We start from the raw sequence: 26,327 nt of genomic DNA on the forward strand, positions 1-26,327 counted from the left end.
GGTTCTTTTGGTTGAGGTAATGACAAATTCTAGAATTGATGATTTCGGGGATTTTGTCCCCATTGGGGAGCGGGCACAACTTTTTCTCAAATAGCTACTCTGAAGACACCTGCATATTAGTGGGTCTTAATTCACCTAAGATGTTGCATGGTCTGTGCTTAAGAGGTGGGATGCAGTCTTTAGTGATAGTCCTTTTCAGCAGAACTATCACCCTAGGTATGGACAGGTTGGACTCCATTCACATTGAGAGACTACGATCTAGGGAAGCACACATATGACATGTTGTTACTTTGTATTCTATTAGGGCTATTTAGGAATCACATATAGGACATGGTGTTACAATGTATGATATATTAAGGCCTATTTAGGAAGCACTATTTGCAGTGTTAGCCCAATAGAGCCCATGTGGTATTCTTTGTAGGGGCATCTATAGTTCCGATAGGTACTATTCAATGCACATTGCATAATCCCATAGTTCTAATAGGTCCTGTTCAGTCACGTTGCATAATCCCAATTTCTGATAGTCTCATTTTCAGCTAGTGGGTTTTCTCTTAAATTAAATATTATTTCAAGATAGCTTCACAGGTTTTCATTTCTGGAAATAATATCATTTCTTCATAGTTATTTTCATGTTATTGTCATCTTAAGTTTTTTAGGCTCTAACATGTTTCATCGAGCGCTAAAGGCCTCAATAAAGTAATCATATTTCCTCTATGTTTCGGACTTTCTTAGTAATCTAAATGACTCTATAAGGATCTCTAGATTAATGTGCTTGAATACAAATGTAATGAACCTCAAATGGATACATCTACGTGATCCATGACAATCCAAAATATTTAAAGTAGGAAGCCATCCTAATGATCTACTCATGGCTTTAGCGTCCCTATGAATTTTATGTTCTCTAAATCAGTTCATAACTTCATATGAAAACAAGTTAGTGCTACGTTATGCAAAGTGAAAATAAATTAATCATACATATGTGCATGATTCCAAGCACTAAAATAATAAATCATCCCATGAAAGCACAAGAAACAGTAAATACATACGAAAGTCAATTGTAGTGCATGTTATGAATGGTTACCCATAATGGCTGTCAGTGTTCCAAGAAATGCATACCTAGTAGAGCTCTTGATGACCTTATCTGAGCTCCTCCTGTTCTTTTGGGATGGAATGAATCGACCAACAATGAATATGGAAAAACACCTCCTCCGCTATTCAGTTCTGGGGAAGGCCCTGTATTGTCCTCCCCTTCAATCCAGATGTCAACCCCAGCCTCAACCTCCATGTCATCATCCCACTTAGGGAGATCCTCAAATGAAATCGGCCTCAACTGCAAACCTGAACCTGGTTTTCTGAGGAAGAAATATAAAGTAGATGGCAATGAGTTTGTAGGACTACTAGACGATGACAAAGATTTGTATGTGTCTAAAAATGATTGTATTTCTTCCATTGGATTTTATTGCCAATAGACAACAAGCCTTATTCAAGGACCTTGATTTCCATTCCCAATCATGGTGGGCACATTGACAATGAATAATCCCTATTGGAAAGTAAGTGAATGGTTTTCCTTCTCTGCATTCACTTCAAATCTATACATGTAAATAAACCATATTCTAGAACTACCCTGAAGCATACTAGTTAAAATGAAATTTGTTTACATGTAATGGTTTCTTGACTTACATATAATTTTCTTGAAATTTAAGGTCTGCATTGCCCCTCCTCCATGCTTTATAGTTTATATTTTTTAGTACATTGTTTTGATTGCAAATGTTTTGCTCGAACCCCAGAGATGAAATTGACAACTCTATTTGCATAACCTTTCTTCGGAAAGCGAGAGTTCAAATGGAGCACAACCGTTGCAAGGCCAAAAAACTCTGCTACCCTTCTCCCTCATGCATATATCTAGTGTCCCATGTAACAAGGGGCCATTTTATCAAAACCTGAAGTAAGGTATGGCTACCAACATGCCGACCTGTGGCATACAACAAAGAAGTAATGAGAAAATATCCTGCTACTGAACAGAATGAGAGAAAGCACATGCATTGGAAAACAATCCATGTTGAACAACAAACCTGGAAATGATTAAGAAAAAGGAAGCTAAGTTAGTAGTTGTGTCAGTCGATGGGTAAAATCTTAAGAAGATACAAAAATAATAATAATAAGTAATTGAAAGGGTTAGGTTGAAAGAAGATTACCTGTGTATAAGTGGGAAGGCGACCATGACCTCGCGGAATAATTAAGGGGAACCATTGTGAACTTTGGAATTGAAAAACATAGAGTGGAATTACCAAATTAAAGAGTAACCCTCAAGGTTACTGGTTAAAATGAAATTCATTTACATGTAATGGTTTCTTGACTTACATATGCTTTTCTTGAAATTTATAGTCTGCATTGCCCCTTCTCCATGTTTTATAGTTTATCCATTTGAGTACATTGTTTTGATTGCAATTATGTTGCTCGAACCCCAGATATGTTTCTCCCTCATGCATATATCCAGTGTCCCATGTAAAAAGGGGCCATTCTATCAAAACCTTAAGTAAGGTAAGGCTGCTAACATGCCGACCCATGGCATACAAAAAAGAAGGAATGAGAAACGATCATGCTTCCCAAAAAAATGAGAGAAAGCACATGCATTAGAAAACAATCCATGTTGAACAGTGAACTTACAAATGATTAAAAAAAGGAAGCTAAGTTAGTAGGGGCATCGATCGATTGGTAAAAGTTCAAGAAGAAACAAATAATAATAACAATAATAATAATAATAAGTAATCGAAAGGATTAGGGTTGCAATAAGATTATCTGTGTATGAGTGGGAAGGTGACAATGATCTTGCGGGATAATTACGAGGAACCATTGTGAACTTTGGAATTGAAAACCCTAGAGCAGAATTACCAAATTAAAGAGTAAACGAGGTTGTGTTGTCAATAAGCAGACCTAGCATTGAAATATTGAAATTCTCCTATCCTCCTTATCATGACTCACGAGGAATTGTGTCTAAAACCAATAACATTCCACATAGTGCTCGAACCCCAAGGATGAAATTTGCAACTCTGTTGCAGAGCATTTCTTCGGCAAACGAGAGTTCAAATGGAGGCACAACCGTCTAGAACCCCTGAAAACTCTGCTACCCTACTCCCTCATACGTTAATTCCGAGTGCGGCCCCTATATCCAAAGCCCCTTATCGCATGAGCATACTTGAGTTAACAGAACTCAAAATGCAGCTTCAGGAGCTTTTAGATAAAAGGTATATCTATCCCAGTGTGTCCCCATGGGGAGCCCCTGTATTATTCGTACGGAAAAAGGATGGGACCCTAAGATTATGCATCGATTACCAAAAACTAAATAAACTAACCATCAAGAATAAGTATCCTTTACCATGTATCGATGATCTATTTGATCAGGTGCAAGGAGCTAAGGTATTTTCAAAAATCGATCTAAGATCTTGTTACCATCAGATAAGAATAAAAGAAGAAGATATTTACAAGACAACATTCCGTACTCGCTATGGTCATTACGAGTTCATGGTATTGTCGTTTGGCCTCACAAATTCCCAACCACATTTATGAGTCTGATGCATGGTATTTTCCAACCCTACCTTGATAAATTTGTGTTGCTTTTCATAGATGATATTTTAATATAATATAAGAATCACGAGGGGCGTAAAGAACATTTGAAAATAGTATTGCAAACATTAAGGGAAAATTAGTTGTATGCCAAATTCAACAAGTGTGAATTTTTCAAAGATCAAATTCAGTACTTAGGTCACGTTATATCAGCAGACGGCATTGCGGTAGACCCGGAAAAGATCAAAACAATCATGGAATGGACAACCCCAAATAATGTCGCTGATATCAGATCATTCTTGGGATTAGACGGATATTACGTAGACTCATTGAAGGATTTTAAAAAATCGCCTTTCCAATGACCTCCTTATAGAAAAAGGGGCGCGCTTTCCAATGGACAATCGAGCGTTAGCAAAGTTTTGAAAAACTAAAGCACCTGCTCACCACCACACAGTGTTAAAAGTAGCAGATCTGGAAAATTCTTTCGTGGTTTGCACAAATGTAAGCAAAGAGGGTGTTGGTGGGGTGTTGACACAAGAAGGAAAGGTGATTGCTTATGAATCTCGAAAGTTGGAGTATGAACAATGATATTCAACTTATAACCTTGAATTGACAACAGTATTGCATGCACTTAAAATGTGGCGACATTACCTACTGGGGAAGAAATTTTTGTTGCTAACAGATCATAGCAGTCTTACATACTTCTTCAACAAGTCTAGCTCAAATGCTCGACGGGCCAGATGGACAGCCCTCTTAAGTGAGTTTGATTTTGAAATGAAACATTTAAAGGGAAGGAAAAACGTGTGGCTGATGCACTCAGCATGAAGTTACATTGTATCTATGAGGTCCAAATGAGCCAAGTAAGTTCAAATATTCCTGAAATCATAAAGCAAGTAGCTAGCAGAGATCCGGAGTATACTTTCCTTTGGCAATAGACAAAAGAAGCCCTGCTGAAAAAGGAAAAATCAGAATTTGAAATAAATTCTGATAATCTCCTTAATTTTAGGATAGAATTTACATTCCTAACCAAAATTCGGTTAAACTATTGATATTGGATGAGTTTCATAGGAAGCCTTGTGCTGAACACCCAGGTTACCAAAAAATGTTTTCAGCCATAAAAAAAGGGTACTTTTGGCCCGGATTGAGGAAGGATATTGCAAAATATTTGTCCAAATGTTTGGAGTGTCCGCTGGTGAAGGCAGAACACCAACATCTCGTAGGATTGTTACAACTGTTGCCAATTCCGGAATTGAAATGGGAGACCATATCTTTAGACTTCATCATCGGCTTACCCCACACAAGGAAGCAACATGACTCAATTATGGTGGTAGTAGACAAATTGAGTAAAACAACTCACTTCATCCCTGTGAAATCCATGTACAAAATCGTGGAAATCACAGACATATTTATGAAGGAGATTTTTCGCTTACATGGGATACCCAAAGTGGTGATTTCGGATGTGAAATTTACATTCACCTTCTGGAAAACTCTCTTTTCGGGATTAGGTATTGAGATCCAATTTAGTACTGCCTACCACCCCCAAACAGATGGACAAACCGAATGGGTAAATCAGGTGTTGGAAGACATGCTACGCAGGTTTGTGATGCAACAACCATACAAGTGGGAGGATTACCTCCATCTAGTGGAATTTTCATATAATAATGGACATCACGAATCGCTAGGCATGAGCCCCTTCGAGGTGTTGTATGGGAGAAAGTGCAGAGTGCCCATAGATTGGAATAATTTGGTTAATAAGTTAACGCTGGGTCCTGACATGCTAGCAGAAATGGAGGAGATTGTTTAGAAGGTTCGATAAAATTTGAGGGCAGCGCAAGATAGACAGAAGGTGTATGCAGATAAAAATAGGACATACAGGGAATTTCAACTAGGAATCACGTTTATCTAAGAGTGAAGCCTCAGAAAAGTTCCTTATAGTGGCGAGGTTGTGCTAAATTAGCACCCCGATACTATGGACCCTTTCAAGTCTTGGAACGAGTTGGAACGATGGCCTACAAGCTTTCCCTACCAAGCCACATTCGGGTCCACAATGTATTTCACGTATCTTTACTAAAAAAATATGTGTATAACCCTCAGCACATTATTGACTGAGAAAATATTCAGGTAAACGGTTAAGTGGGTATACGACTGGATATACTGTTTTTTTTAAGCGGAATGTAAATAAGAGTTGCTTTTATGGTGCAGGTCGAACTGGAAGGAGAGTTCCTGGAAGAACCTCTTCGTATTCTCGAACAGAGAGAACCCACCTTATGGAAGCGAGCCATCACCCAGGTTAAAGTGCAATGGAAGCACTTTGGCCCAGAAGAGGCCACTTAGGAAGAGGAGGAATTTATGCGGAAAGCTTATCCGACATTGTTTTATGAAAGTAGAGAGAACACCGGGGACGATGTTCCTCATATGGGGGGGGAGATGTAACACCCCAAGTTGCATAAAAATTACTGAGATTACTAAGTTGATCTTTACTAAATGTTCTTTTAAGTTTGATTACATTTTGATGTTAAATATTAACTGACTGAGGTTAGGAGGCCAAGAAACATATATTATGATTACCTAAATTATTGGTAATAATAATTTAACAATAATAAAAACTATTTTGTTTAATTAAAAGAAACGGTTGCCAAGAAACATTTCCCCTCTACCTGAAAAAGGAAATATAAAGAGGGGGAGAGGAGCAAAAAAGTATCCTAGAGCTGGGTGGAATAAACCAGTTGGAAAGTTGCTCAACATAGTCAATAAGAAAGTATAGAGATTGAGGTTGGATGGGAGTCCTGAGGCCCATGGTACTGACTGTAACTGGATATAATCCAGTGTGAAAGACAGAAGGTGCTCGGGGGAGAGTCTGGATGTGATTGCCAGACTCGTGGCTAGGAGGAGAGACCTTCCGAAATATATTTTCATTGCAAGTTAACAGATGAGTAAGGTAGAAATCTTCTAAATATTTATTACTGGACTGTAGATATGACTATTTGACTTGCAGGATTAACAGATGAGTAAGATAGAAAGTGTCTAAAGATTTAATGCTGGATTGTAGATATTATTATTTGATTTGCAGGTTAAAAAAATAAGTAGGATAGAAGGCTTACTTCTGAACTAATAACCATGGAGCTTACGTTAATGTTCAATTGATAGTTGATAAACTGAATGGTTACAACATAATTATTTGCCATATAGAGTAGAATTAGGAGATAAATCCTAGAAAAGTGTCACTGAGAATATACTGATATAAATCCTAGAACGTATCCCTGCGAATATAACTTATCAATAAAGTAAAGGGAAGTGTAAACAACCTTTCGAGCAAACTTTACATTAACTATAAATGCTAGTAGAACATAAGATTAAAGTTCGTCCAAATAGTAAACAAATTCCTATTCTGAGTTAAGCAAAACAACTAACATAGCATGGCAGTGAAACGCTTATCATCAAAGGTTCTTCGTAATGAATAAAAGCTATATAATGAACAGTAGGTAACGCTACAAGATTTTTTTAACAAGAAAATATCACAATTGATTAAGTACAGTTTCCCTATCAATAATATCGCAGGATATAGATCCACCGGGAAATTGAGAATAATGTAATCACTTCATATAACACAATTATAAACTGAAAACGTGTATTCCTAATTAAAGAAAGAAGCGATGAAGCGGTCGATGCTATCAGAACAGCCAAATAGAGGCATGCTCGGCCTCTCCTTCAAATAATTAAGAAAATTATTACAGTCCATTCTTCAAATCAAAATGGAAACAGTTTCATAGGTCTTCCTAACAAACTGCCCGCAACTGCCGAGTATAATTACTCAATTCTCATAGCTTTACATTTCAAAAAGGGAACTATCGACAGTTGGAGCTTGCCGTATGACCAGAAATAAAGTTAAAGAAACTAGTGTATATACATTAATAACTTAAACCCATTTATAAGGAGAAAACCCTCCACAGAAACCCTTTAACAATTAAGCCCGGAATAGTAACCAAAAGATTAAGCTCCAACCTGTAAATCAACCGGGACGCTGTGAGCTCTTAAGAGTTTATTGGCTGAGGTCTTGAACAACAAACCTCTCGAGATGTATCTTACCTGTAACAGAGGGTGAGAGTCAGTTAATGCAAATTGAGGTAGAACCTTTATTTCATATACATAAACTGAATGATACCCTAGGAGGGTTCTTACCTGAATTAGAGACATAACCTCGGTGAGTCACCTACCTATAGATCAGCGATGGGACTCAGTTACGAATTAAAAGCTTAATGCAAAGAAAAGACCAAAAGAAAACCCTTAAAGAACCAGAGTCTGAAATAAGAATTGTCGCCATGAAATCTCGCTGCGGAAGAGTACCTGTTTCAGATGGTTGTTGGTTCTGCCACCCTCGGAACCTCTTGGGCCATCCCTATATAATGGTGATGGACCTTTAAAATGAGTTGAAGGCAGAAACCCCAAGCCGGTAACAAACCCTCAAATCCGAGCAATCGAAACTCACTGTCTACCAAGCTATAAGGCATACCTGTGCCGGTGGGTTCAACTGTGTCCATTGTTTCAAACCACAGAGAACACCGTAACCTGTTGGTGACTTTTGATAGACCGAGCCATCGCAGAGCAACGCGAGACATAGGAGCAACCACAATAATTAAACCTCCAAGGATCGGGTGCGAAGAGTTGGTTAGAGGACCAAACCCTACCCTTCCTTCGTCGTTGGTTTGTCGAGTTAAGATAAACGGTGGAAAATCGAAACAGATGGAAAGATCGAACGGGAGTATTGTCCCATAGTCCAGCTGCTCGCCACGTGTTACCACGTACGAGAGCCGATTTAGCATAGTATGCCCTGAATAAATGTGCACAATGAACCAAGAGGATTCCTAGCTGGATTTCCTCACCTGCCCATTTAATTTAACATATAATCGTATTTGAGATTGTCTAGAATTCCGCAGATAAAATGTAAATGATATTTATGTCATCCGTATGTTACCATGGGTTAATATAGACACTGCCTAATGGTTGTATGCTAATGTAATTAATATTTTTTTTTTTTATTGATGTGTTTTGTAAGGTTTTTATAAAGTTGTCGTTTAGTTGTTACATCAGCATACATATAACAATTTGCAATAATAAAAATAAAACGTTAAGGTTAAACTTGTTGTATATAAAAAAAAATATTAAGAAAATTATAAATGCAAGCATCATGGTGGTGGCGTGTGTTGGTTCCAAGCCTTGTTTTGAGCCATCCCTGATCCTGAGACTATCAACTCCATATAGTTTTGGTTAACCAGAACCCCAACCTAACATCCTCCATGGAAATGCCTCATCGTATTCAAAGTATCACGACAGAACTGCACCACAGCTGCATTGTCCCGTGTGTTTTGATGCAACTCTGAAATCCATTAGTAGTCGCGCCATGAGAGGACTCACTTCTCGTTGTATATGGAAATTTCCTCGGAGACTTTGTATTCAGTACTTTCCTTGCATGCATCTTTGCAGGTCCACAGGGTGGGAATAATAGTTGTATCAAACATACAGACTGTTTGGAGGATGCCTGCAACATAGCTAGAGCTCTCTCCTCGACAATGGAAACACCAACTTGTCAAATATGTTTCCACCATATACATATTTTGGTGTGAAGTAGCGCTTTCGTTTTCACTGGAAGTGTGCTGGATGAAATGGCAACCCATATTCAGATTATTTAGTCCACACATTGTATTTGCAATTGTTTGCAATAATGAAAGAGCTTACCCAAGCTTCTGCAATAAAACCCAAAATATCTTCATACTATGGTTTCAGGCTACCACAAAAACATACTGCTAGAAAGGCAGCCTGCCAGTGAGGCGGGTGAGGGCGCCGGGCAGGCGGGCGGGCAGGCGGGTGAGGTGGCGGCAGGGTGATTCTGGGAATCGCCCGGGCGGCCCTCACCTGCCCGCCCGCCCGGCTCCCTCGCCCCGCCGGCGCCCTCACCCGCCTCACCCGCCCGGGCACCCTCGCGAGCCCGCCCGACCGGTGCCCTCGCCCGCCCGCCCAGCACCCTCACCCACCTCACCCACCCAGGCGCCCTCACCCGCCCGCCCGCCTGGCGCCCTCACCCGCCTCACCCGCCCGCCCACTCTGCGCCCTCGCCCGCCCACCTACCAAATGCCATCGCCCGACCGACGCCCTCACTCGCCCGCCCGGGTGATTCCCGGAATCGCCCTGCTGCATGCCATGCGGGAGCGCAGGCCGCCTGGGTGGCACCACCCCGCGGCCGAGGCAGGGGTCACCCGGGCGGCCCGCGCCCCCGACCGCCAGGTAGCAGGGCGATTCCCGGAGTCGCCCTACCGCCTGCCGGGCAAGGGCGCGGGCTGCCCGGGTGGCGCAGCCGAGGCAGGGTGGGTGAGGGCGCCCAGGGGGCGGGCGGGTGAGGGCGCCCGGGCGAGGGGCCAGGCGCCGAGCGGGTGAGGGCGGGGCGGCGGGTGAGGGCGCCGAGTAGGCAGGCGGGTGAGGACGTCGGGCGGGCGGGCGGGTGAGGGCGCTCGGCAGGGGGGCGGGTGAGGGCACCCAGGCGGGGGGGAGGGTGAGGGCGGCGGGCGGGCGGGCGAGTGAGGGCGCCCGGGCTGGGGGGTGCGGGTGAGGGCGCCGGGCGAGTGGGCAGGTGAGGGCGCCCGGCAGGGGGGTGGGTGAGGGCGCCCGGGCTTGGTGGGCAGGCGAGTGAGGGTGCCTGGCGGGGGGGCGGGTGAGGGCGCCCGGGGCGAGGTGGGGGGCGGGTGAAGGTGGGTGAGGGCGCCTGGGCCGGGGGGCGGGTGAGGGCGTCGGGGCCGGGTGGGGGGGTAGTTAAGGGCGCCCAGGCCGGGAGGAGGGTGGTTGAGAGGGTTGGGGCACGGGGGTTCTGTGGGCGCCTGGGGGGGGGGGGGGGGGGGGGTTGACAAGGCGTCCGGGCCGGTTGGGGGAGCGGGTGTGGGTGGGTGAGGGCACCGGGGCTGGGGGGCGGGTGAGGGTGTCGGGGCCGGTGGGGGGTCGGTTGGGGGGGCAGGTGAGGGCGCTCAGGCCGGGGGAGGGGGGCGTTGAGAGGGTTTGGGTGCGAGGGGTTGTGTGGGCGCCCGGGGGGGGGGGGGTGTTGGCAAGGCGATCCTGCCGGCGGTGGGGGTTGGCAGGGTTGGGGGGGGCGGGGGTTGGGAGGGTGCCCGAGCCAGGCAGGGGGAAGGGTGAGGGCGCTTAGGTGGGCGCTGGGTTGGGTTGGTAGGGATTAAGGGGGGCAGGGGCGCGGGGTGTGGGTGAAGGCAGTGAGGGTGTCCAGAGGGGGGTTAGAGGTAGGGGACGAGTCGAGCTGTGGCACCCACCCTAGCATGTTATGGTTGAAAACATGTTAAATTTATACTTAGGAAAGAAAAATGATATTCTACCAAAAACATTAATGTGTTTTTTTCCTCATAAACAACTTTGTTTGACACATAAAATTTTTGTTTTATTGGCATTTTTTAAAAATGTTGAAAATTGACCCTAAAAAAAAAATTCATTATTCCAGTATCATCACTTTCATTTTGAAGCTATATTTTGCACGAAAATTTCATAGTAAAGTTCGTAGTCACTGCCATTTTTAAAACATGTTCAAAATTAACGCCTAAAAAATATAAACATCGTTCCAGTATACACACTTTTCGTTTTTAGCACTGTTTTTGATGTTTTTTGCCTAGAGTTCCCGTTTTGAGTTTATAGTTCCCGTTTCAAAGTTTACATTGTTTGGAGTATGAACAATGATATTCAACTTATGACCTTGAATTGACAGTAGTATTGCATCACTTAAAATGTGGTGACATTACCTACTGGGGAAGAAATTTTTGTTGCTAACAGATCATAGCAGTCTTAGATACTTCTTCAACAAGTCTAGCTTAAATGCTCAAGAGGCTAGATGGACAGCCTTCTTAAGTGAATTTGATTTTGAAATGAAACATTTAAAGGGAAGGAAAACCGTGTGGTAGATGCACTGAGCATGAAGTTACATTGTATCTATGAGGTCCAAATGAGCCAAGTAAGTTCAAATATTCCTGAAATCATAAAGCAAGCAGCTAGCAGAGATCCGGAGTATACTTTCCTTTGGCAACAGACAAAAGAAGCCCTGCTGAAAAAGGAAAAATCAGAATTTGAAATAAATTCTGATAATCTCCTTAATTTTAGGACAAAATTTACATTCCTAACCAAAATTCGGTTAAACTATTGATATTGGATGAGTTTCATAGGAAGCCTTGTGCTGACCACCCAGGTTACCAAAAAATGTTTTTAGCCATAAAAAAAGGTACTTTTGGCCCGGATTGAGGAAGGATATTGCAGAATATTTGTCCAAATGTTTGGAGTGTCCGCTGGTGAAGGCAGAACACCAACATCTCATAGGATTGTTACAACTGTTGCCAATTCCGGAATGGAAATGGGGGACCATATCTTTAGACTTCATCACCGGCTTACCCCGCACAAAGAAGCAACATGACTCAATTATGGTGGTAGTAGACAAATTGAGTAAAACAACTCACTTCATCCCTGTGAAATCCATGTACAAAATCGTGGAAATCACAGACATATTTATGAAGGAGAATTTTCGCTTACATGGGATACCCAAAGTGGTGATTTCGAATAGGGATGTGAAATTTACATTCACCTTCTGGAAAACTCTCTTTTCGGGATTAGGTACTCAGATCCAATTTAGTACTGCCTACCACCCCAAACAGATGGACAGACCGAATGGGTAAATTAGGTGTTGGAAGACATGCTACACATGTTTGTGATGCAACAACCACACAAGTGGGAGGATTACCTCCATCTGGTGGAATTTTCATATAATAATGGACATCACGAATCACTAGGCATGAGCCCCTTCGAGGTGTTGTATGGGAGAAAGTGCAAAGTGCCCATAGATTGGAATAATCTGGTTAATAAGTTAGCACTGGGTCCTGACATGCTAGCAGAAATGGAGGAGACTGTTAAGAAGGTTCGACAAAATTTGAGGGCAGCCCAAGATAGACAGAAAGTGTATGCAGATAAAAATAGGACATACAGGGAATTTCAACCAGGAGATCACGTTTATCTAAGAGTGAAGCCCCGGAAAAGTTCCTTACAGTGGTGGGGTTGTGCTAAATTAGCACCCCGATACTGTGGACCCTTTCAAGTCTTGGAACAAGTTGGACCGGTGGCCTATAAGCTTGCGCTACCAAGCCACATTCGGGTCCACAATGTATTTCATGTATCTTTACTAAAAAAATATGTGTATAACCCTCAGCACATTATTGACTGGGAAAATATTCAGGTAAACGGTTAAGTGGGTATAAGATTGGATATACTGTTTTTTTTTAAACAGAATGTAAATGAGAGTTGTTTTTATGGTGCAGGTCGAACTGGAAGAACCTCTTCGTATTCTCGATCAGAGAGAAACCAACTTGCGGAAGCGAGCCATCACCCAGGTTAAAGTGCAATGGAAGCACTTTGGCCCGGAAGAGGCCACTTGGGAAGAGGAGGAATTTATGCCGAAAGCTTATTCGACATTGTTTTCTGAAAGTAGAGAGAACACCGGGGACGGTGTTCCTCATATGGGGGGGGAGATGTAACACCCCAAGTTGCATAAAAATTACTGAGATTACTAAGTTAATCTTTACTAAATGTTCTTTTCAGTTTGATTACATTTTGATGTTAAATATTAACTGACTGAGGTTAGGAGGCCAAGAAACATATATTGTGATTACCAAAATTATTGGTAATAATACTTTAACAATAATAAAAAATGGTTTGTTTAATTAAAAGAAACGGTTGCCAACAAACAGTTCCCCTCTGCCTGAAAAAGGAAATATAAAGAGGGGGAGAGGAGCAAAAAAGTATCCTAGAGCTGGGTGGAATAAACCAGTTGGAAAGTTGCTCAACACAGTCAATAAGAAAGTACAGAGATTGAGGCTGGACGGGAGTCCTGAGGCCCATGGTACTGACTGTAACTGGATATAATCTAGTGTGAAAGACAGAAGGTACTCAGGGGAGAGTCTGGATGTGATTGCCAGACTCGTGGCTGGGAGGAGAGACCTTCCGAAATATATTTTCATTGCAGGTTAACAGATGAGTAAGGTAGAAAGCTTCTAAATATTTATTACTGGACTGTAGATATGACTATTTGACTTGCAAGATTAATAGATGAGTAAGATAGAAAGCATCTAAAGATTTAATGCTGGACTATAGATATTATTATTTGATTTGCAGGTTAAAAAAATAAGTAGGATAGAAGGCTTACTTCTGAACTAATAACCATGGAGCTTACGTTAATGTTCAATTGATAGTTGATAAACTAAATAGTTACAACAGAATTATTTGCCTTATAGAGTAGAATTAGGAGATAAATCCTAGAGAAGTATCACTAAGAATATACTGATATAAATCCTAGAACGTATCCCTGCAAATATAACTTATCAATAAAGTAAAGGGAAGTGTAAACAACCTTTCGAGCAAAATTTACATTGACTATAAATGCTAGTAGAACATAAGATTAAAGTTCGTCCAAATATTAAACAAACTCCTATTCTGAGTTAAGCAAAACAACTAACATAGCATGGCAGTGAAACGCTTATCATCAAAGGTTCTTCGTAATGAATAAAAGCTATATAATGAACAGTAGGTAACGCTACAAGATTTTTTTAACAAGAAAATATCACAACTGATTAAGTACAGTTTCCCTATCAATAATATCGCAGGATATAGATCCACCGGGAAATTGAGAATAATGTAATCACTTCATATAACACAATTATAAACTGAAAACGTGTATTCCTAATTAAAGAAAGAAGCGATGAAGCGGTCGATGCTATCAGAACAGCCAAATAGAGGCATGCTCGGCCTCTCCTTCAAATAATTAAGAAAATTATTACAGTCCATTCTTCAAATCAAAATGGAAACAGTTTCATAGGTCTTCTTAACAAACTGCCCGCAACTGCCGAGTATAATTACTCAATTCTCATAGCTTTACATTTCAAAAAGGGAACTATCGACAGTTGGAGCTTGCCGTATGACCAGAAATAAAGTTAAAGAAACTAGTGTATATACATTAATAACTTAAACCCATTTATAAGGAGAAAACCCTCCACAGAAACCCTTTAACAATTAAGCCCGGAATAGTAACCAAAAGATTAAGCTCCAACCTGTAAATCAACCGGGACGCTGTGAGCTCTTAAGAGTTTATTGGCTGAGGTCTTGAACAACAAACCTCTCGAGATGTATCTTACCTGTAACAGAGGGTGAGAGTCAGTTAATGCAAATTGAGGTAGAACCTTTATTTCATATACATAAACTGAATGATACCCTAGGAGGGTTCTTACCTGAATTAGAGACATAACCTCGGTGAGTCACCTACCTATAGATCAGCGATGGGACTCAGTTACGAATTAAAAGCTTAATGCAAAGAAAAGACCAGAAGAAAACCCTTAAAGAACCAGAGTCTGAAATAAGAATTGTCGCCATGAAATCTCGCTGCGGAAGAGTACCTGTTTCAGATGGTTGTTGGTTCTGCCACCCTCGGAACCTCTTGGGCCATCCCTATATAATGGTGATGGACCTTTAAAATGAGTTGAAGGCAGAAACCCCAAGCCGGTAACAAACCCTCAAATCCGAGCAATCGAAACTCACTGTCTACCAAGCTATAAGGCATACCTGTGCCGGTGGGTTCAACTGTGTCCATTGTTTCAAACCACAGAGAACACCGTAACCTGTTGGTGACTTTTGACAGACCGAGCCATCGCAGAGCAACGCGAGACATAGGAGCAACCACAATAATTAAACCTCCAAGGATCGGGTGCGAAGAGTTGGTTAGAGGACCAAACCCTACCCTTCCTTCGTCGTTGGTTTGTCGAGTTAAGATAAACGGTGGAAAATCGAAACAGATGGAAAGATCGAACAGGAGTATTGTCCCATAGTCCAGCTGCTCGCCACGTGTTACCACGTACGAGAGCCGATTTAGCATAGTATGCCCTGAATAAATGTGCACAATGAACCAAGAGGATTCCTAGATGGATTTCCTCACCTGCCCATTTAATTTAACATATAATCGTATTTGAGATTGTCTAGAATTCCACAGATAAAATGTAAATGATATTTATGTCATCCGTATGTTACCATGGGTTAATATAGACACTGCCTAATGGTTGTATGCTAATGTAATTAATATTTTTTTTTTTTATTGATGTGTTTTGTAAGGTTTTTATAAAGTTGTCGTTTAGTTGTTACATCAGCATACATATAACAATTTGCAATAATAAAAATAAAACGTTAAGGTTAAACTTGTTGTATATAAAAAAAATATTAAGAAAATTATAAATGCAAGCATCATGGTGGTGGCGTGTGTTGGTTCCAAGCCTTGTTTTGAGCCATCCCTGATCTTGAGACTATCAACTCCATATAGTTTTGGTTAACCAGAACCCCAACCTAACATCCTCCATGGAAATGCCTCATCGTATTCAAAGTATCACGACAGAACTGCACCACAGCTGCATTGTCCCGTGTGTTTTGATGCAACTCTGAAATCCATTAGTAGTCGCGCCATGAGAGGACTCACTTCTCGTTGTATATGGAAATTTCCTCGGAGACTTTGTATTCAGTACTTTCCTTGCATGCATCTTTGCAGGTCCACAGGGTGGGAATAATAGTTGTATCAAACATACAGACTGTTTGGAGGATGCCTGCAACATAGCTAGAGCTCTCTCCTCGACAATGGAAACACCAACTTGTCAAATATGTTTCCACCATATACATATTTTGGTGTGAAGTAGCGCTTTCGTTTTCACTGGAAGTGTGCTGGATGAAATGGCAACCCATATTCAGATTATTTAGTCCACACATTGTATTTGCAATTGTTTGCAATAATGAAAGAGCTTACCCAAGCTTCTGCAATAAAACCCAAAATATCTTCATACTATGGTTTCAGGCTACCACAAAAACATACTGCTAGAAAGCCAGCCTGCCAGTGAGGCGGGTGAGGGCGCCGGGCAGGCGGGTGAGGTGGGTGAGGGCGTCGGGAGGGTAGGCAGGCGAGGGCGCCGGGCAGGCGGGCGAGTGAAGGCACCCGGGCGGGCGGGTGAGGGCGCCGGGCGGGAGGGTGAGCAAGGGCGGGCGGGCGGGTGAGGCGGGGGAGGGCGCCTGGCGGGCAGGCGGGCGGGCGACTGCGGCAGCGCCGGGCGAGCGGGCGTGCCAGGGCGCTTGGGCGGGTGAAGTGGATGAGGGTGTCGGGCGGGCGAGTGGGCGAGGGCGCTTGGGCGGGTGAGGCGGGTGAGGGCACCGGGCGGGCGGGCGGGTGAGGGCTGCCCGGGCGATTCCTGGAATCGCCCTGCCGCCTGCCGGGCGGGGCGCGGGCCGCCCAGGTGACGCGGCCGAGGCAGGCGCCGCTCGGGCAGCCCGCGCCCGCGCCCAGCAGGCGGCAGGGTGATTCTGGGAATCGCCCGGGCGGCCCTCACCTGCCCGCCCGCCCGGCTCCCTCGCCCGCCCGGCGCCCTCACCCGCCTCACCCGCCCGGGCACCCTCGCGAGCCCGCCCGACCGTGCCCTCGCCCGCCCGCACCCTCGCGAGCCCGCCCGGTGCCCTCGCCCGCCCGCCCAGCACCCTCACCCACCTCACCCACCCAGGCGCCCTCACCCGCCCGCCCGCCTGGCGCCCTCACCCGCCTCACCCGCCCGCCCACTCGGCGCCCTCGCCCGCCCACCTGCCAAATGCCATCGCCCGACCGACGCCCTCACTTGCCCGCCCGAGTGATTCCCGGAATCGCCCTGCTGCATGCCATGCGGGAGCGCAGGCCGCCCGGGTGGCACCACCCCGCGGCCGAGGCAGGGGTCACCCGGGCGGCCCGCGCCCCCGACCGCCAGGTAGCAGGGCGATTCCCGGAGTCGCCCTACCGCCTGCCGGGCAAGGGCGCGGGCTGCCCGGGTGGCGCAGCCGAGGCAGGGTGGGTGAGGGCGCCCAGGGGGGCGGGCGGGTGAGGGCGCCCGGGCGAGGGGCCAGGCGCCGAGCGGGTGAGGGCGGGTGGGCGGGGCGGTGGGTGAGGGCGCCGAGCGGGCAGGCGGGTGAGGACGTCGGGTGGGCGGGCAGGTGAGGGCGCTCGGCAGGGGGGCGGGTGAGGGCACCCAGGCGGGGGGGAGGGTGAGGGCGGCGGGCGGGCAGGCGAGTGAGGGCGCCCGGGCTGGGGGGTGCGGTTGAGGGCGCCGGGCGAGTGGGCAGGTGAGGGCGCCCGGCAGGGGGGTGGGTGAGGGCGCCCAGGCTTGGTGGGCAGGCGAGTGAGGGTGCCGGGCGGGGGGGCGGGTGAGGGCGCCCGGGGCGAGGTGGGGGGCGGGTGAAGGTGGGTGAGGGCGCCTGGGCCGGGGGGCGGGTGAGGGCGTCGGGGCCGGTGGGGGGGGGGGCGCCCAGGCCGGGAGGAGGGGGTTGAGAGGGTTGGGGCACTGGGGGGGGGGGGGGGGGGGGGGTTGACAAGGCGTCCGGGCCGGTTGGGGGAGCGGGTGTGGGTGGGTGAGGGCACCGGGGCTTGGGGGCGGGTGAGGGTGCCGGGGCCGGTGGGGGGTCGGTTGGGGGGGCAGGTGAGGGCGCTCGGGCCAGGGGAGGGGGGCGTTGAGAGGGTTTGGGTGCGAGGGGTTGTGTGGGCGCCCGGGCGGGGGGGGGGGGGGGTGTTGGCAAGGCGATCCTGCCGGCGGTGGGGGTTGGCAGGGTTGGGGGGGGCGGGGGTTGGGAGGGTGCCCGAGCCAGGCAGGGGGAAGGGTGAGGGCGCTTAGGCGGGCGCTGGGTTGGGTTGGTAGGGATTAAGGGGGGCAGGGGCGCGGGGTGTGGGTGAAGGCAGTGAGGGTGTCCAGAGGGGGGTTAGAGGTAGGGGACGAGTCGAGCTGTGGCACCCACCCTAGCATGTTATGGTTGAAAACATGTTAAATTTATACTTAGGAAAGAAAAATGATATTCTACCAAAAACATTAATGTGTTTTTTTCCTCATAAACAACTTTGTTTGACACATAAAATTTTTGTTTTATTGGCATTTTTTAAAAATGTTGAAAATTGACCCTAAAAAAAAAATCATTATTCCAGTATCATCACTTTCATTTTGAAGCTATATTTTGCACGAAAATTTCATAGTAAAGTTCGTAGTCACTGCCATTTTTAAAACATGTTCAAAATTAACGCCTAAAAAATATAAACATCGTTCCAGTATACACACTTTTCGTTTTTAGCACTGTTTTTGATGTTTTTTGGCTAGAGTTCCCGTTTTGAGTTTATAGTTCCCGTTTCAAAGTTTACATTGTTTGGAGTATGAACAATGATATTCAACTTATGACCTTGAATTGACAGTAGTATTGCATCACTTAAAATGTGGTGACATTACCTACTGGGGAAGAAATTTTTGTTGCTAACAGATCATAGCAGTCTTAGATACTTCTTCAACAAGTCTAGCTTAAATGCTCAAGAGGCTAGATGGACAGCCTTCTTAAGTGAATTTGATTTTGAAATGAAACATTTAAAGGGAAGGAAAACCGTGTGGTAGATGCACTGAGCATGAAGTTACATTGTATCTATGAGGTCCAAATGAGCCAAGTAAGTTCAAATATTCCTGAAATCATAAAGGAAGCAGCTAGCAGAGATCCGGAGTATACTTTCCTTTGGCAACAGACAAAAGAAGCCCTGCTAAAAAAGGAAAAATCAGAATTTGAAATAAATTCTGATAATCTCCTTACTTTTAGGACAAAATTTACATTCCTAACCAAAATTCGGTTAAACTATTGATATTGGATGAGTTTCATAGGAAGCCTTGTGCTGGCCACCCAGGTTACCAGAAAATGTTTTTAGCCATTAAAAAAGGTACTTTTGGCCTGTATTGAGGAAGGATATTGCAGAATATTTGTCCAAATGTTTGGAGTGTCCGCTGGTGAAGGCAGAACACCAACATCTCATAGGATTGTTACAACTGTTGCCAATTCCGGAATGGAAATGGGGGACCATATCTTTAGACTTCATCACCGGCTTACCCCGCACAAAGAAGCAACATGACTCAATTATGGTGGTAGTAGACAAATTGAGTAAAACAACTCACTTCATCCCTGTGAAATCCATGTACAAAATCGTGGAAATCACAGACATATTTATGAAGGAGAATTTTCGCTTACATGGGATACCCAAAGTGGTGATTTCGGATAGGGATGTGAAATTTACATTCACCTTCTGGAAAACTCTCTTTTCGGGATTAGGTACTCAGATCCAATTTAGTACTACCTACCACCCCCAAACAGATGGACAGACCGAATGGGTAAATTAGGTGTTGGAAGACATGCTACACATGTTTGTGATGCAACAACCATACAAGTGGGAGGATTACCTCCATCTGGTGGAATTTTCATATAATAATGGACATCACGAATCGCTAGGCATGAGCCCCTTCGAGGTGTTGTATGGGAGAAAGTGCAAAGTGCCCATAGATTGGAATAATTTGGTTAATAAGTTAACACTGGGTCCTGACATGCTAGCAGAAATGGAGGAGACTGTTTAGAAGGTTCGATAAAATTTGAGGGCAGCCCAAGATAGACAGAAGGTGTATGCAGATAAAAATAGGACATACAGGGAATTTCAACCAGGAGATCACGTTTATCTAAGAGTGAAGCCCCGGAAAAGTTCCTTACAGTGGTGAGGTTGTGCTAAATTAGCACCCCGACACTATGGACCCTTTCAAGTCTTGAAACAAGTTGGAACGATGGCCTATAAGCTTGCGCTACCAAGCCACATTCGGGTCCACAATGTATTTCATGTATCTTTACTAAAAAAATATGTGTATAACCCTCAGCACATTATTGACTGAGAAAATATTCAGGTAAACGGTTAAGTGGGTATAAGATTGGATATACTGTTTTTTTTTAAACAGAATGTAAATGAGAGTTGTTTTTATGGTGCAGGTCGAACTGGAAGAACCTCTTCGTATTCTCGATCAGAGAGAAACCAACTTGCGAAAGCGAGCCATCACCCAGGTTAAAGTGCAATGGAAGCACTTTGGCCCGGAAGAGGCCACTTGGGAAGAGGAGGAATTTATGCGGAAAGCTTATCCGACATTGTTTTCTGAAAGTAGAGAGAACACCAGGGACGGTGTTCCTCATATGGGGGGGGAGATGTAACACCCCAAGTTGCATAAAAATTACTGAGATTACTAAGTTAATCTTTACTAAATGTTATTTTCAGTTTGATTACATTTTGATGTTAAATATTAACTGACTGAGGTTAGGAGGCCAAGAAACATATATTGTGATTACCTAAATTATTGGTAATAATACTTTAACAATAATAAAAAATGTTTTGTTTAATTAAAAGAAACGGTTGCCAAGAAACAGTTACCCTCTGCCTGAAAAAGGAAATATAGAGAGGGGGAGAGGAGCAAAAAAGTATCCTAGAGCTGGGTGGAATAAACCAGTTGGAAAGTTGCTCAACACAGTCAATAAGAAAGTACAGAGATTGAGGCTGGACGGGAGTCCTGAGGCCCATGGTACTGACTGTAACTGGATATAATCTAGTGTGAAAGACAGAAGGTGCTCAGGGGAGAGTCTGGATGTGATTGCCAGACTCGTGGCTGGGAGGAGAGACCTTCCGAAATATATTTTCATTGCAGGTTAACAGATGAGTAAGGTAGAAAGCTTCTAAATATTTATTACTGGACTGTAGATATGACTATTTGACTTGCAAGATTTATAGATGAGTAAGATAGAAAGCATCTAAAGATTTAATGCTGGACTATAGATATTATTATTTGATTTGCAGGTTAAAAAAATAAGTAGGATAGAAGGCTTACTTCTGAACTAATAACCATGGAGCTTACGTTAATGTTCAATTGATAGTTGATAAACTAAATAGTTACAACAGAATTATTTGCCTTATAGAGTAGAATTAGGAGATAAATCCTAGAGAAGTATCACTAAGAATATACTGATATAAATCCTAGAACGTATCCCTGCAAATATAACTTATCAATAAAGTAAAGGGAAGTGTAAACAACCTTTCGAGCAAAATTTACATTGACTATAAATGCTAGTAGAACATAAGATTAAAGTTCGTCCAAATATTAAACAAACTCCTATTCTGAGTTAAGCAAAACAACTAACATAGCATGGCAGTGAAATGCTTATCATCAAAGGTTCTTCGTAATGAATAAAAGCTATATAATGAACAGTAGGTAATGCTTAAGATTTTTTTAACAAGAAACTATCACAACTGATTAAGTACAGTTCCCCTATCAACACTATCGCAGGATATCGATCTACCGGGAAATTGAGAATAATGTAATCACTTCATATAACACAATTATAAACTGAAAACGTGTATTCCTAATTAAAGAAAGAAGCGATGAAGCGGTCGATGCTATCGGAACAACCAAATAGAGGCATGCTGGGCCTCTCCTTCAAACAATTAAGAAAATTATTATAGTCCATCCTTCAAATCAAAACGGAAACAGTTTCATAGGTATTCTTAACAAACTGCTCGCAACTGCCGAGTATAATTACTCAATTCTCATAGCTTTACATTTCAAAAAGGGAACTATCGACAGTTGGAGCTTGCCGTATGACCAGAAATAAAGTTAAAGAAACTAGTGTATATACATTAATAACTTAAACCCATTTATAAGGAGAAAACCCTCCACGGAAACCCTTTAACAATTAAGCCCGGAATAGTAACCAAAAGATTAAGCTCCAACATGTAAATCAACTGGGACGCTGTGAGCTCTTAAGAGTTTATTGGCTGCGGTCTTGAACAACAAACCTCTCGAGATGTAGCTTACCTGTAACAGAGGGCGAGAGTCAGTTAATGCAAATTGAGGTAGAACCTTTCTTTCATATACATAAACTGAATGATACCCTAGGAGGGTTCTTACCTAAATTAGAGACATAACCTCGGTGAGTCGCCTACCTGTAGATCAGCGATGGGACTCAGTTACGAATTAAAAGCTTAATGCAAAGAAAAGACCAGAAGAAAACCATTAAAGAACCAGAGTCTGAAATAAGAATTGTCGCCATGAAATCTCGTTGCGAAAGAGTACCTGTTTCAGATGGTTGTTCCTTCTGCCACCCCCGAAACCTCTTGGGCCATCCTTGTATAATGGTGATGGACCTTTAAAACGAGTTTAAGGCAGAAACCCCAAGCAGGTAACAAACCCTCAAATCCGAGCAATCGAAACTCACTGTCTACCAAGCTATAAGGCATACCTACGCCAGTGGGTTCAACTATGTCCATTGTTTCAAACCACAGAGAACACCATAACCTGTTGGTGACTTTTGACAGACCAAGCCATCGCAGAGCAACACGAGACATAGGAGCAACCACAATAATGAAACCTCCAAGGATCGGGCGCGAAGAGTTGGTTAGAGGACCAAACCCTACCCTTCCTTCGTCGTTGGATTGTCGAGTTAAGATAAACGGTGGAAAATCGAAACAGATGGAAAGATCGAATGGGAGTATTGTCCCATAGTCCAACTGCTCGCCACGTGTTACCATGTACGAGAGCCGATTTAGCATAGTATGCCCTGAATAAATGTGCACAATGAACCAGGAGGATTCCCAGCTAGATTTCCTCACTTGCCCATTTAATTTAACATATATTCGTATTTGAGATTGTCTAGAATTCCGCAGATAAAATGTAAATGATATTTATGCATCCGTATGTTACCATGGGTTAATATAGATACTGCCTAATGATTGTATGCTAATGTAATTAATACAATTTTTTTTTTTATTGATGTGTTTTGTAAGGTTTTTATAAAGTTGTTGTTTAGTTGTTACATTGGCATACATATAAAAATTTGTAATAATAAAAATAAAACGTTAAGGTTAACCTTGTTGTATAAAAAAGAATATTAAGAAAATTATAAATGCAAGCATCATGGTGGTGGCGTGTGTTGGTTCCAGGCCTTGTTTTGAGCCATCCCTGATCTTTAGACTATCAACTCCATATAGTTCTGGTTAACCAAAACCCCAACCTGACATCCTCGACGGAAATGCCTCATCGTATTCACAGTATCACGACAGAACTAAGCCATGGCTGCATTGTCCCGTGTGTTTTGTTGCAACTCTGAAATTCATTAGTAGTCACGCCATGCGAGGACTCACTTCTCGTTGTATATGCAAATTTCCTTGGAGACTTTGTATTCAATACTTTCCTTGCATGCATCTTTGCAGGTCCACAGGGTGGGAATAATAGTTGTATCGAACATACAGACTGTTTGGAGGATGCCTGCAACATAGCCAGAGCTCTCTCCTCGACAAGGGAAATGCCAACTTGTCAAATATGTTTCCACCATATACATATTTTGGTGTGAAGTAGCGCTTTCGTTCTCACTGGAAGTGTGCTGGATGAAATGGCAACCCATATTCGGATTATTTAGGCCACACGTTGTATTTGCAATTGTTTGCAATAATTAAAGAGCTTGCCCAAGCTTCTGCAATAAAACCCAAAATATCTTCATACTATGGTTACGGGCTACCTCAAAAACATATTGCTAGAAAGCCAGCCTGCCAGTTATTCATGTGGCGCGCGGGGTGTTCAAATTTCAAATTTCAGATGAGAGGTACCGCGTGCTTTAATAGCTAGCCTGTCAGGTATTCATGTGGCGCGCTGGGTGTTCAAATTTCAAATGAGAGGTACTGCGTGCTTTAATTGCGTTCAGAAGGGAGCTGGCGAAAATTTCGAACCTTGGTTGGACGGAGGAGAACATACAAATACAGGGTGTGTAGTACAATGAAAAGACACAAGGTTGCCCGCGCTCCGGATTGCAAATTCTCACCCACCAGTTTTCCGACTTTGGTAGCCGGATGGGTTTATTCGGTTATGAAAACGGACATTAGACGGAGAGGGCCTGCTGCCATGTCGACAAACCCAAAGTGCAATTGAGATAAGCTCAACGACTTAGGAGTGCTTTTCTTTTTAAATATTAATTTTACAAATGTTTAGTTAAAAGAAATATTAAAAGATTTTGGAGTAAGATCACCCAGACTGATTTCTTCCACACACGTCAATGGATAACAAGACTGAATTCTTTCAAACATGTCAGTGGCACAGTGGCATGTCCTCCTTTGTCATTCAGATAGGTACCATTGGCACTTAGAAGTGCTTTTCCTTTTAAAGATTAATTTTACAAATGTTTAGTTAAAAGAAATATTAAAAGATCTTGGAGTAAGATTTTAGATTCTTTGTGTTGAAATAACTTTTTTCTTTTGATCTAAGAAATGACATTGGCTTTAGTAAAGAGTAAAAATGTCTAAAATTTTACCTAATTTGGAATTTTAATGTGGTAATTTTTTTGTTAAAGGTAAATTTATGATCCATTCATTCAAATTCAGGTATATTATAAAGGAACTATTAAACACTTTGAGATAATATACTATCTATTTAAATACAAAGTTATATTTTAATAATTAATCATAATCGATTAATAAGATTAAAAAGTTATATATAATTTAAGATTGGCCAACATCAACAAAAATTATTTTTATTATTTTTTTTAAAAAGTGACATATGTACACATGGAGGCCATACCCAACTATAAAATACACCTCTGGACACAATAAGATCGTGTTCTATAAAAATTATAATATTATTTTTGAATTAACATACTAAAAAAATTAATTTTTTATTATAAAATAAAACCGATTAATAATTAAAAAAATTGTAAAAATAACGGCCACTATAATATCTACTCAAAACACTATTTTTTTTTGGCTTTATTAAAGTAGAGGATGTGATATTTCCATTTCAATATTTAAAAATTTTAATTTATATGAAAATAATTTTATATCCTTAAACTCTGGAAAGGCAATGATGAAACTTTTTCTATTATTCCGAAAACACCTTGGGATGCGATTTTCTACTATTCTCCTGACACTATGCCATGGGATTTTCTACGAATCTCATCCTTTTCTTGTACGTGGTTGGGGTTCCAACTTTTGAATTAAAATAGTTATCGTTATTTTATTTGATTCTTAGGAAGTAGGATCATTGAATACTAATCTTTTAGCGTACGGTAATGGCTAACGAGTCTGTCATAAGGCATTAAATGTCCGTTTAGCTGCATACTCCTTAAGCCGATTCCTAGGATTCATTGAATACTAATCTTTTAGCGTACGGTAATGGCTAACGAGTCTGTCATAAGGCATTAAATGTCCGTTTAGTTGCATACTCCTTAAGCCGATAACACATCGCCGTTATTTTTTATTTATCTAGTCAACATGAGCGTGTGTTATCGGATTAAGGAGTATGCAGTTAACCAAGCATTTAATACCCCTATGGCAGGCTTGTTAGCCATGGCGTTAGCGTACCTCATGACGCACGCAGCTCGAGAATAATGCCTTTACAAGCGCATTAGCGTACCTCATGACGCACGCAGCTCAAGAATAATGCCTTTAAAAGCACGTGACGTATTAGCCAAGAAAACGAATAGACCCCTGAAATTCGTCGAAACTTTCGCGCCCAACCGCCCTGTCAGGGGTTAAATTTGACGCCCGTATGCCCGTTTTTTGAGTTTTTACACGTTAAATATGATTGGTTTCCAAATCTGCACGTCATCACTGACTGGCAAATAATATTTGAAAAAGTCATATTGACGGGTATATGGAAAATTAACAAGTTTTAGTTTTTATATATATATATATATATTATTATATATATAGACCGCATACTGCAGTGACGGCACTCCGGAGTCCGCACTCATTTGAATTTCAAATTTGATTTCCCGCTTTGTTTTGAAATATCTTGTTGCGCCTTGTTATCGGATGGCATGCTCTCTTTCAT

Source organism: Pinus tabuliformis, chromosome X (genome assembly GCF_031772625.1).
Source record: "Pinus tabuliformis cultivar Carrire ecotype Pingquan chromosome X, CPIR1, whole genome shotgun sequence".
NCBI lineage: Eukaryota > Viridiplantae > Streptophyta > Pinopsida > Pinales > Pinaceae > Pinus > Pinus tabuliformis.